At 35.8% G+C, this 12,753-nt stretch overlaps 2 pseudogenes; both read left to right on the top strand.

The window, feature by feature from the left end:
• Positions 1-5,283: 5,283 nt before the first annotated feature.
• Positions 5,284-8,816, top strand: LOC148915465 (uncharacterized; annotated as a pseudogene).
• Positions 8,817-9,259: 443 nt separating this feature from the next.
• LOC148915464 (receptor kinase-like protein Xa21) lies at positions 9,260-10,404 on the top strand (annotated as a pseudogene).
• The last annotated feature ends 2,349 nt before the right edge of the window (positions 10,405-12,753 follow it).

The raw sequence follows: 12,753 nt of genomic DNA, 5'->3' as shown, positions 1-12,753 counted from the left end.
TACTTGCTTTCTATCTCCTTTACACCAAGAAATACACAAACGAAACTACATACGAAGAAAAACGTGATATTCCCCTCCATACGTGTCTCTCTTTAATAAGATGTTTAACCATATATCTCTACTTTTATTAACACTACTTTTGATATCCAGTATATTACACCATACAGTGACCATTTTAAGAGGTTCCCAATTCTCCAATCAGATCTGAGTTGTTTGATCCTTATCCACGGAAAAATAACAAAATTATTGAAGCTTAATCAAGATAAAACAGATACTAGAGTTTGGGATAATTTCAATTTGTATTCCTCTCTCTTTGAAGATCAATATATATAGGAATACAAAGTTGACTTAGTAAGCAAGAAATCCTAATAATGACAAGAAATCCTAATTGTACAATAATCACCAAAATTATCTCCTAATCATACTAGGAGAGTTGACTCATGCTAACTGACAGGACCGTTCCGAATTTTCTCGGAATCCGAGACAAATTCTATGGTGTTTCCGACATCAAACTGATGTCCGGCCCACTTACTAACATCAAGCCTCTTTTTCCAAATTAAAGAAGAGAAACAAGAATTTCTATGCTGAGTCTCCCCTAAAAAACGGACATTTCCCAAAAATTTAACATATCAAATATATTAATAAATTTCATCCAGCAACATGCACAATGTAGTAACACACAATTTACATAATAGGCCTCCGGCCTTATATCCAACCCTAACATGAGCGATAACATAGCATATCTAAAAGAAGACTTCAGTTTACAACCGAAATGAAGTTCAATGGAAATTAAACACAAATAGAAATGCCGAACCAAAGTAACAGTTTAAGTTGCGGCTGCACCTAGGTGAAACCCTAGGCTACCTACGTACCCCTTGGTGAGGGATCAAGCCACACATAGTTTTTATATCAACAACCATGATTCATATATAATATTTGATTATTTAAAGTAATGCCAACAATTTAATTTATATTCATTACAACATCAAATTCGACTTGGCAACTACTGAAAACTTTATGAGTTCTTTTCCTTTTATCAGTTCTTTCCCGCAACCATATCCTATCCAAGGCGTACGTTGCCGAATAACACTTTCCAAACTATAAATCAGACTTTCATACATGTGCAGATACTCACGAAGCACCAGTTCAAGAATCACAACCCAAAAACGAATATATATATATATATATATATATATCAATACACACACCTCACACCATCATCATGTATCAAGGGAATAACAATCCAATCCGAGAATCGTTTGACTTAGGGCATCTAAACTGAAATACCGAAACCGTACACTAACCATACCATACCATACCGATTTCATACCGTTTCATTTGGGATGTGGAGATATTCGGTACCGTACTGTACCGTACCAATAGAGTTGGTATGGTAGCGATATCAAATATTTGGTACCGGTCAATACAGTACCATACCAAATTATGCTTTTGTGGTTCTATAATTATGGTTTGTCTATTTTGTGGTCATGTATTTCTACTGAGAACTAAAATGCTAGTAATTGAGTACTGATTGGTGGAGGAGATTCAGAAAGAAAAAAAAGTGGCAATTGATTATAAGATGTCTGTTTTATGAACAACATCATCTTTTATGGTTTGTGTGTTTTATGAACTGCTCAAGCGACATTGGACTTAAATTAAGAGTATTATGACAGAGTTTATAGATAAGAACAAGAATCTTTATGTAAAAATAAACCAAGCATGCCACTTATTTTGGTGAATGAATATGTTGAATATTGAATTGATTCATTTCTTAGTTGTATCATTTTGGTACCGAAATGGTACCGATACCATACCGGTACTGTGCTCATTTGGTACGATATGGTACGGTACAAACTTTGGCAACAATAATCCCATACTGTACCATACCGGTTTTAATTTCTGATATCGGTAGCGGTACGAGCTCAATACCGTACCGTACCATGCCCACCCCTAGTTTGACTAGACCACATGGAGGAATCCTCAACAACCATGTGGCTAGGAATGAGCCGTCCAAGCCGGGGACTGACAAATGATAATCTCATACCATACCAGACCGGTTTTAATTTTCGGTATATGTAGCGATACGAGCTCAATCATCTTGTGCGCCCACCCTTAGTTTGACTAGACCACATGGAGGAATCTTCAACAATCATGTGGCTAGGGATGAGCCGTCCAAGTGGGAAACTGGGCTGACCAACATGCACAGCAGAATCCTTAATACTCGTACACCTATGACAAGTCCTACGTGAGCAAACTACCCCACTAAGGGTCTACGAAACACCCCATCAAGGGTACCCGGGTTCTGAACATATCCAAGTATCCACTTCCATGTATCCAAGTATCCATGTCTACTGTTTCTAAGTATTAGTATCCAATGAGAGGTACATATGATAGTACACATCATATATCGGGGAAACAATCCAACGCGTGAATCATTTGGCTGAACCATACGAAGGAACCCTCAACAACCATGTGGTCAAGGACGAGCCGTCCAACACGGGGGACTGGGCTCACCAGCACGCACAACAAAATCCTCAATACTCGTGCGCCTGTAATAAGTCCTACCCGCTAAGGGTCTATGGTAACATCCCGTCAAGGGTGCCTAGGTTCCAACATATCCAAACAATAATTATAGTTTTCAAGTATCCATCAAATCCAGAATCAGTATCCAAGGGGAGTACATGAGATGGTGTGCCATCGTCAAGATCCAAAATCCACTTTCATAAACTAATATATAATAAAGATAATACTCTCAAAATTAAATTTCCAAAACAAAACGTTTCCATATAACAAAAATATATATAATAAAATAATACCCATACTTTCTTTTTGAAAACCATATTAAAACCATAATTAAGAATCACATCGAGACTAAATAAGCCCATTCGATTTAATTAATATTCAAATCACTATTCATATAGTTAGGAAATATACAACCTCTGGAAATCCACAAGACAAGATAATAAAATCCAAAACACCATATTTAAATTTCCCAAAACCATAGCCCATCAATATATGCATACTAATTCCGAAATTCTCAAAGATATTGCAAATCAAAGTCCGATAACCACATAAACTAATTCACCCCCGCATCGATATCCAATGTACCAACTCAAACACCCTAAACCCTAAACCCTCGATTACATGTTTACACTCAAATATATAACATATATTTGAGTGTAAACATGTAATCGACATTTAATTAGATTCTTACTGCCACTAAACCCCTCTATCAAGCCATTAGTGAATTATAATAACAATCATCAAAATAAAGCGTGATATGAAAAGTATGAGAATGAAAGGAGATTGATGAAATTTACAAAGGAAAAATAAATTGAGAAATAGAAAAAATATTTTTGGTAGATTAATTGAGAAATGGGTGAGTATTTATAGAGTTTGGAGTGATTTTTGGAGTTGGATCTTATTTAGATTAATTTAAAATATTGTTTTGACCGTTAGATTTAAATTTCAGCCTTTGGATCTTTTTTTTTACCATTAAAATTGCTTAGATTTAATATAGATGGTTGATTTAAGTTACTATTAGAATATTAAAAAATAAAAATAAAAAAACAAAACCAAAATGCGACACTTGGCCAGCTACTGCATCAAGCAGCAGACAACCACTGCAACGCGGGCCCAATCTGATTATTTGCACATGGGTTACGCCAGCAGCAGATGGGCTCTATTGAAATTTTTTGGGGTCTAGGTAATAGCTGGACTACTATTTGGCCCCAAGTTTGGGTTTTCCCAAATTTTTGCTCCTTCATTTTCTTGGGTTGGGAGAGATTTTGAGTTAAAATTTGGGATATTTTGAGTTTGGCCTCATGGGTTGGAGATGACATTAGTAAACAAGATTTTTTTTTTGCTCATGCTGTTAATAATAACAACCTTCTCTGCATATATCATTCTTTTTCACTCAAAACAACATTTTTAACAAGATTTTTTTTTGTGCTCATGCTGTTAATAATAACAACCTGCTCTACATATATCATTCTTTTTCACTCAACACAATATTTTTAATTATAAAAAAAAATTATGTATTTCCAAATTTATCTTGGCAGAAACTAAAGAGTCAAAACTCCTTTTAGTTTTCCACTTTCTTGCTGCTGCACCTGTCATTTTTTGTTCATTTAATTCTTGCACCACCTACTTGTGGCAGCAAACACTGCCCGCTGCCAAAGCCACCCATTTCCCACCCCCTCCCTGCCCAAAGAACCACCCACCCACGACACAGCCCAACCTCTGCCTCTCTCTGTCTCTCTCTCTCTCTACCTCTGTCTCTCGCATATTCGGATGGTGAAGAAAAAAAAATCCATGACTTTTTCTCCACCGGATTGTCGCATATTTGTCTTTCTCTACCTCTGCATACCTTTTTTTTTTTTTTTGTGGTCAAAATCTCTACAGATAATTTGGTTTCCCAAATCATGAAGGGTTGAACAATTTTTATTTATTTATAACAAAACCAAGAGAGAACAAGAGAGAAATAAGAAAGAAAGTGGGAGGGGAAAGAGAGACAGAGAGAAATAAGAGAGAACAAGAGAAGAAAAAATAAAGAGAAAAAAAGAGAAGGAAAGAATCGGAGAGGGAAGAGGAGAAAGAAAATCAGTGACAGAAAAAGGGAGGAGGGAAGAACAAAGATAAATGAGAAACATAAAAAAAAAAATTTGGGCGGCAAGCATGGAGATGTGATGGGCAAAATGCTTTGGGTAGAGCAAATGGCAAAAACAAAGAAGTAAAATAAACATGCTAACCCACCAAACCCACGTGACCACTTCGGGAGCAAATGACAAAAACAATGAAGTAAAATACATATATATAAAATTTTGGGGTCCCTTTAATTGGAGGCCTATGGCCGTCGTCCTCCGTGCCCACGCCTCAGAGCCGGCCTTGAGTCTAAGTCTAAGTCGTTGCAATAAATAGACCAGCGAAAACAGACAAATGGATTTAACACCGAAAACACATACATTCCGTTTGAAAGCTCTTGAAAGCCCCTTCAGATATACCATCTGAAATTGCATCGAGCCAAAGCCCCCACTGCCAAGTAAGTTCCTTTCGTTAAATCCATTTGTCCATTCTTCCTTTCTTACAAGTCTAAGTCGTTGCATTGGCTACTCGCGATATTCCTCCCCCAGGGTGCAATTCCAGTCTTTGTCAACCTGTTCTGCCTTCATAAATTGGCACTGCAACAAATTATTCAATCATTTCAGGTTTTCAATCTCGGGGGGAAAAAAGAAAACGAAAAACACTTTGTAGTTGGAAGGAACTTGTCTGTTTTCTGTGCTCATGGAGAGAAGTCGTTTCCTCTTGTCAATAACGTTGTTGCTGGTACACCACAGTTCTAAATGTACAGTAGGTGCAACACAAACCAACATCACCACATACCAGTCTGCTCTTCTTGCTCTGAAATCTCATATCACTAGTGATCCTCACAACATCTTGGTCAACTGGTCAACCACCACCTCCGCCTGCAACTGGGTTGGCATTACTTGTGGTGCACGCCACCGCAGAGTAGCATCATTGAATCTCTCGTATATGAGTTTCACATGCACCATTCCACCACACTTAGGCAACCTCTCATTCCTTGTTACATTAATCTTTAGAAATAACAGCTTCCATGGTAGTTTGCCCCATGAATTGTCTTATTTGCGTCGCCTGAAGTTGATTAGCTTCGGATTCAACAATTTTATGGGATCCATTCCATCGTGGTTTGGGTCCTTCCCCAAACTTCAAATATTGAATTTGTATGGAAATCAGTTTTCAGATACTATACCTTTGACTATCTTCAACTTGTCTACATTGCAAAACATAGATCTAAGCGTTAACAAACTATCAGGTACGTATGTGTCAACAAGGTATCTAGACTATATTGTTGATCTATCATTATGTTTCAACATCTTGTTATTAATCTATAAGCCTAATGTGTTTTTTTTCCTTTAGAAAATTAGTCTAAATTTTAATCACGTACATTTATGAAAACTTACACTTTAATAGATTATGTATTCGGTTCTTAATTTTAAGAATGGTTGAGTCTATAATGTTGGTTTTTATTTATTTATTATATACTCAGAAAGTGTTTACAAAACTTACATTTATGAAACTAGTGACTACATGTTGTAGGCTACAAATGATAAGACTGGTTGGGTGTCGGGTGATAAAGACATAGATGATAAATTGTAAATAATAGGGAATATTTAGGACCTTTTTCATATGGAGGCCCATTATAACATGATATTTTATAAATATAAAAAAACACCCTTCAAATCTAATATTATAGAAAAATTCCATATTGTACCTTCAAGTGAAAAAATTGTAACATACTAATATAAACCACTTAGAAAGTGACAAGTGACTAGTTGAGAGTTTTTTTCCCCTCCAAAATATCCACTCTAACAACTTTTCTATAAATTATGTAATGTGGTGTTTTTCTAATTTCATTTATTTACATGTATTCTGAGTCTTTGTTTGACAGACTTAACAGGTGCAATACCCAAAAAAATAAGGAACTTAACAATGTTGAAGAAGATATACCTTGACTCCAACAACTTCAATGGTACATATATTTGTCGCAATGCCTTGATGTGAAACAGTTATATATGACTCGGCTTTTGTTGCAATGCATTATATGTGCATTAAACATGAATTTAACATATAAATGTGCATATATCTTAATGATTCTTCAGAAATTCCAAAAGAGATTGGCTTTTTAGATCATGTGGAAGAGTTATATGTGCCGTACAATGCCCTAAAAGGCTTTGTTCCTGTAGTTGTTTTCAACATGTCTTCTTTGACCACGTTGGCTCTATATGGAAACAGCTTGAGTGGTGGTCTTCCAGACAATATATGCCAACATCTTCCTAGTCTTCAAAAGTTGGATTTGGGTCGCAACCAATTTGATGGTCCACTTCCATCCAAATTATGGCAATGCAGAGAGCTTCTTATACTATATTTGGCGGAAAACAATTTCAGTGGAAACATACCAAAAAATATTGGGAACTTAACAATGATGAAGGTGATATCCCTTGACGACAACAATTTGAGGGGTAATTAATATTTCATTATGTTGATCCAATTATGATTTCTCTCTTTTATTTTTGTTGCATAATTTATCGTTATTTAACTATTTCGTATTTTAGTAAACGAGGGAGATAATTAATCATGAATATAACAAATTTTTTTTGTGTGGTCAAAATAGCTAGAAAATTCATTAGAATCAAATAGCAAGGTTTACAATCAAGAATATAACATATTGACTTGCCTAATAAACGTTCTATCTAAGGTTAACAATCAAGGTTTACAGTTAATATGTTCAAATCTAAGGTTAACCAAAGTAAGAAGAAATTTCATTAGAATCGAATAGCAAGGTTTGCAATCAAGGTTTACAGTCAATATGTTCAAATCTAAGGTTAACCAAAGTAAGAAGAAAAAAAAGAAGAGATATAAAGACATGCAAACAAAAACGTGATTTGCTAAAGGGAATTTGACATTTTGTAAACCATATATTTTCATCCCCAAATTACGGCCCGAATTCTTAAATTGTTTCAAACACAAAACTTTTTAGAGATTTTTGTGTAAAAATTGTTGTATTAATTAATATTATGAGTGTTACATTTTATACTAAAAGTCATGAACAAGTACATAAATTCATACAACATTAAACATGCAATGATTGTGACATTGTGGCAGGAACTATACCAGATGAGAGTCTTTTGCAGTCGGTGGTAATAATCTGAATGGCCTCATCCCATCCTCAATCTTCAATATCTCCACAATAGAATAAAATAGATTGAATTGTCGTTTCTATCCAAATCAATATTCTTTTCAACTAATGCTTAATGCTACAACGTTTGTGAAATTGTGGCAGGCACTATACCAGATGAGATCGGTGATCTTCCAAATTTAGAGTTTTTGTCAATCATACAGAATAATCTCAATGGCCTCATCCCATCTTCAATCTTCAATATCTCCATAATGAGAACACTTTCGCTTTCTTTTAATCAGCTATCGGGTAGCCTCCTAGCAAACAAAGGCCTTGGGCTTCCAAACCTACAACACCTTCATATAGCAAGCACTAACCTCAGCGAAGTAATCCCCAACCTCTCCAATTCTTCTATGCTCACGGAGCTAGACTTCGGCCAAAACTCATTTACAGGGTTTATTCCAACCACGCTATGTGCCTTAACAAACCTTAAGTGGCTTAGGTTATCAATGAATAATTTGGTGATTGATACTTCCACTCCAGAAGCAACCACTCTATCTTGTTTGGCTAATCTTAGAAGTTTGACAGCACTAAACTTGGATGCTAATCCGTTAAATGCCACACTTGATGATTCCTTTTCGAATTTCTCTACATCGACGCTTCAACGTATTGGTTTAAGAAACTGCAGCATGAGGGGTAACATTCCCATTGGTATTGGCAACATTAGCAGCTTGGTAATCTTAGACCTCGGAAACAATCAATTGAGTGGATCAATTCCAACTTCATTAGGAAGACTTGGAAATCTCCAAGGTATGAACTTGAATTACAACAAATTTCAAGGTTACATCCCATATCAACTTTGTCAACTATATAACCTAGTTTACTTACAGTTGGCTAGTAATCAGCTCTCTGGTTCTATACCTTAATGCTTGGGTAATCTAGCCGCATCTCTAAGATATCTATCACTAGAGTCCAATTTGTTGAGTTCAATAATACCATCTACTTTTTGGAGACTTGCCTATATCTTACAAGTAAACTTATCATCCAATTCTCTAATTGGACCTATCTCACAAGATATTGCAGCGTTGAAAGTTGTGGAAGTTGCAGATTTATCAAATAACCATTTATCTGGTGTTATACCAAGCTCCATTGGGGGTCTTTTGGATTTGAATATTCTATTCTTGGCAAATAATAATTTGGAAGACCCTATTCCAAGTTCTTTTCACCACTTGCTAAGCCTGCAACTCTTGAATTTATCCAGAAACAATCTATCTGGAGTGATTCCCAAGTCTTTAGAAGCTCTGTCACTTCTCAAGTATTTGGATTTGTCTTTCAACAGGCTCCATGGAGAAATTCCAATAGGTGGACCATTCCAAAACTTCTTTGCTCAATCATTTGTCTCAAACAGCGCATTCTGTGGTGCACCCCGACTTCATGTTCCACCATGCAAAAATACTATACTTGAACCAAATTGGAAGAAAGCTAAATATATCATCCCAAGGATCATATCACTAATTCTCTTAGTGGCCTCAATATCTATATTTGTACTCCGCAGGAAAAGAAATGTGGAAGTTGCAGGAGAGGCTACCTCGTTGCCTCAACTTTTTTGGAGAAGAATTTCACACCTAGAACTTCTAAGGGCCACAAAAGGATTTAACGAAAACAATTTACTCGGAAGTGGGGGTTTTGGCTCAGTGTATAAAAGGACGCTTTCAGATGGAATAGATGTTGCAGTAAAGGTTTTCAGTTTACAGCTAGAAGGGGCTTTCAAAAGTTTTGATAGGGAATGTGAAATGCTAAGCAATATTCATCATAGAAACCTTATCAAAATCATCAGCTGTTGCAGTGAACTTGATTTCAAAGCCTTGGTACTGAACTACATGCCTAATGGGAGCCTGGACAAGTGGTTATATTCTCAAAACTATTCTTTGAATATCTTGCAGAGGTTGAAGATAATGATAGACGTTGCGGCGGCAGTGGAATACCTACACCATGGTTATTCAATACCTATTGTGCACTGTGATATGAAGCCCAACAATACTACTAGATGATGATATGGTTGCACATGTTGCTGATTTTGGAATTGCAAAACTCTTGGGTGGAGGAGATTCTATTACCCAAACCATGACCCTAGCCACAGTTAGGTATATGGCTCCAGGTATGTACTTGCTATAATTTAATATGTTTCAATTACGAACAACATAACTTAAAATGGTCTTTTCATCAAATATAATTTAAATATATATAAGTATGATATGATAACATATCATTTAGATATATATAAGTACAACTCAAATATAATTCATATTGCAGAGTATGGAATGGAAGGAATAGTTTCAACAAGAGGGGATGTGTATAGTTTTTGTATTGTGCTCATGGAAACATTCACAAAAAGGAAGCCAACAGATGAGATGTTTGTTGGGGAAATGGATTTAAAGTAATGGATTGTAGACTCACTAGTATTACCACGTGGAATCATAGATGAAGTTGTGGATGCCAATTTGCTTGGGATTGGGACAGAGCAGGAAGATGATCATCATGTGAGGAAGAGGGATTGCATATTAGCGATTATGAGATTAGCCCTTACTTGCCGTGCAGAATCACCAGAAGAGAGGATAAATATGAAAGAAGTTGTAGCCACACTCAACAAAATCAAGATAGTTTTTGAAGGAGGAAGAGGTGTGCTGTTAAACCATCCTATTGTTTAGCAACGCTTCAATTAATGGGTCCTATCCTATGACATGTATTTCATGCACTTTGATTTGATTCAATTTCAGTCTTTAATTTAGACAATGTAGAGGAATACATGCCGTTTTATTTAGGCTTTTGACTGATTTTATGGTGAAGTGTGTAAACTTATTATATAATATACTTGTCTTGGTAGTTATTATGGTATCAGTATAGGAGGATGGTTTGTTATGTTGTGTTGTGGCTGCAACTTGCCAAGAGGCAAGAAATGGCTGATTACAGCAGCCAGGCCTCCCACCCTATTTTTGTTGTGTGTAAACCAACAAGTTGGGTTTGGGCCATTTTGGGAGCTATTAGCCTAAATGCTCAAATCAGACACACTTTTGATATATATGATGGGTCTAAGCCCAACAAAGCAACACACTCAACTGAATTTGCGTAGACAAACCAATCCACCTACCTTGACATTCAAACTTCGTTATGAATTTTGAGACATATAAGTATCATATTATAAGAAGAGTAGATAATTATGTCTGGATAGCTGAGATTACCTTGATAAGAAAAGCCAATACTCTTGTCAAATTAAAAGGTCCGAGGAAGAATGCCAGAGATAAAGTATGCTGTCATCATGTCAAAAGGATGAGTAAACTAAATAGCATACACAAAAACCACTCAACACACCTAGATTATTGAAGAATCACTTAACACACTCATAATATTGTACAACACTTACATACATAGAAAATTATGCTCATTCGATTATCTATTTTTCTTTCAGTAAACTTTTTCATATGGTCAAAGCGATCTCAAATGCTAACATTTCACTCACTGAAAGAATACATGATATTCAATTTTTTTTCCTTGTATGCATTAGGATTACAAATAACAACTTCACTAGAACAATACTTATTCAAATTTCCCCTTTTATACAATACAACTATTTAAGACTATCAAGTACACCAATTTCTTCATGTCTTAAGGTGCAAAAATCTTTCCCCTATAAATTATTTAATGTAAAAGAGCTATAATCCAACAAAAGACTCAATAATTGATCTCATTGATCACATAAAAGGGAAATAAAAAAAAATTTGTAAGCAAACAACATATTATATCAAAACTCAAATTCGTGCCCCAAAATTAGAATCAAGAAACAACCAATGCAGCACTGAAAAGGAGAAATATATACACTCATCGATAGAGGAGAGAATGATAGCTGAAACTTTTACCTTGATTTGGAGTGTCAAAATACGCTTGTTAGATTGAAAAGAAGAGAGGAACAAAACCGGAGTGATGAGGCTTGCTTCCATTCCATCATATCAAAAAGATGAGTTAAGAGACATAAAATCGAATGGCAACGAAACAAATGGAAAATTGAAGTTAGATTTGCCCATCTTCTCTCTTTGTTTTTGTCTCTCCTTGTAGAAGACGTAGATGAGGCCTACTCTTTATTGAGGAGATTTGGGTGCGCATAAAATCTCATTTCCGGATCGGTTGAGAATTTCACAATTCCATCTATTTTCATAGAATTTCAACTTGAGATTTTGGATTGGGAAATCCCAAGATATTTTCCATGCATAATTTGCCAAATTATGAGTTCAGTTTGCCAAACGAAGGACTTTCCCTTTTCCACGCTTCAAATCCCGATTTTTCCTAAAATCACAATTTATTTTACCTCATCCAATGGATATTTCAATTATCTAACTATTGAAGTTAAATAATAAGGGAAACAGTGTCGTTTTAGATAAAGGTTCATGTATCACACATTGCCTCACCATTCAGAACCCAATAGATCGCACTCTTGTAAAGTACTCTTTGGATAAGTATTTAGGATAACTAAATCAATGACTATAGGGATTAGTTGATTGGGTCAACATTAATTAAAGAGTTAATTAATCACATTGATTTAGTAACATGTGAAATGAGCATTAAATATAAAACGGGTTCCAAGGCCTATCGGGTTTGGACCCATTTGAGCATCTAAAGTTAAGTTGTATATGACAACTTAAATTGAGAAGCCCAACAAGTCCAAGAAACATAAGAGGGCCCGCCACACCATATGGGTATTCGGTTTGACCCAACTCATGGGAAATGAGGTCATGTGATACCCAATTTAAGTAACAAGGCTATATAAGCCAAGCTCTGACTTAGGGTTCTTTAGGGTTTCACTTTGTACGAGGCAAGAGGAAGAGATAAAATCAAGGTCTTCCTTTTGTATACAAAATGGCCAGCCATTACTAGGGGGTTGTGCTAGCACACTCAAGCCTCCCTTGTAATCTCATCCTTCCAAGCTTTAGTGTGGTGAATTTGGAGGTTGCATCCCTTGATTCAATTTGGTGAGAGCTCATCCAAGGGAAGCAAGATTTGGAACT

The sequence above is a fragment of the Prunus mume genome, linkage group LG7 (assembly GCF_029339155.1).
Source record: "Prunus mume cultivar Tortuosa linkage group LG7, ASM2933915v1, whole genome shotgun sequence".
NCBI classification, from domain to species: Eukaryota; Viridiplantae; Streptophyta; class Magnoliopsida; order Rosales; family Rosaceae; genus Prunus; species Prunus mume.
Note: the sequence above shows the minus strand (reverse complement) of the source record. Positions and strands in the feature narration are given on the sequence as shown.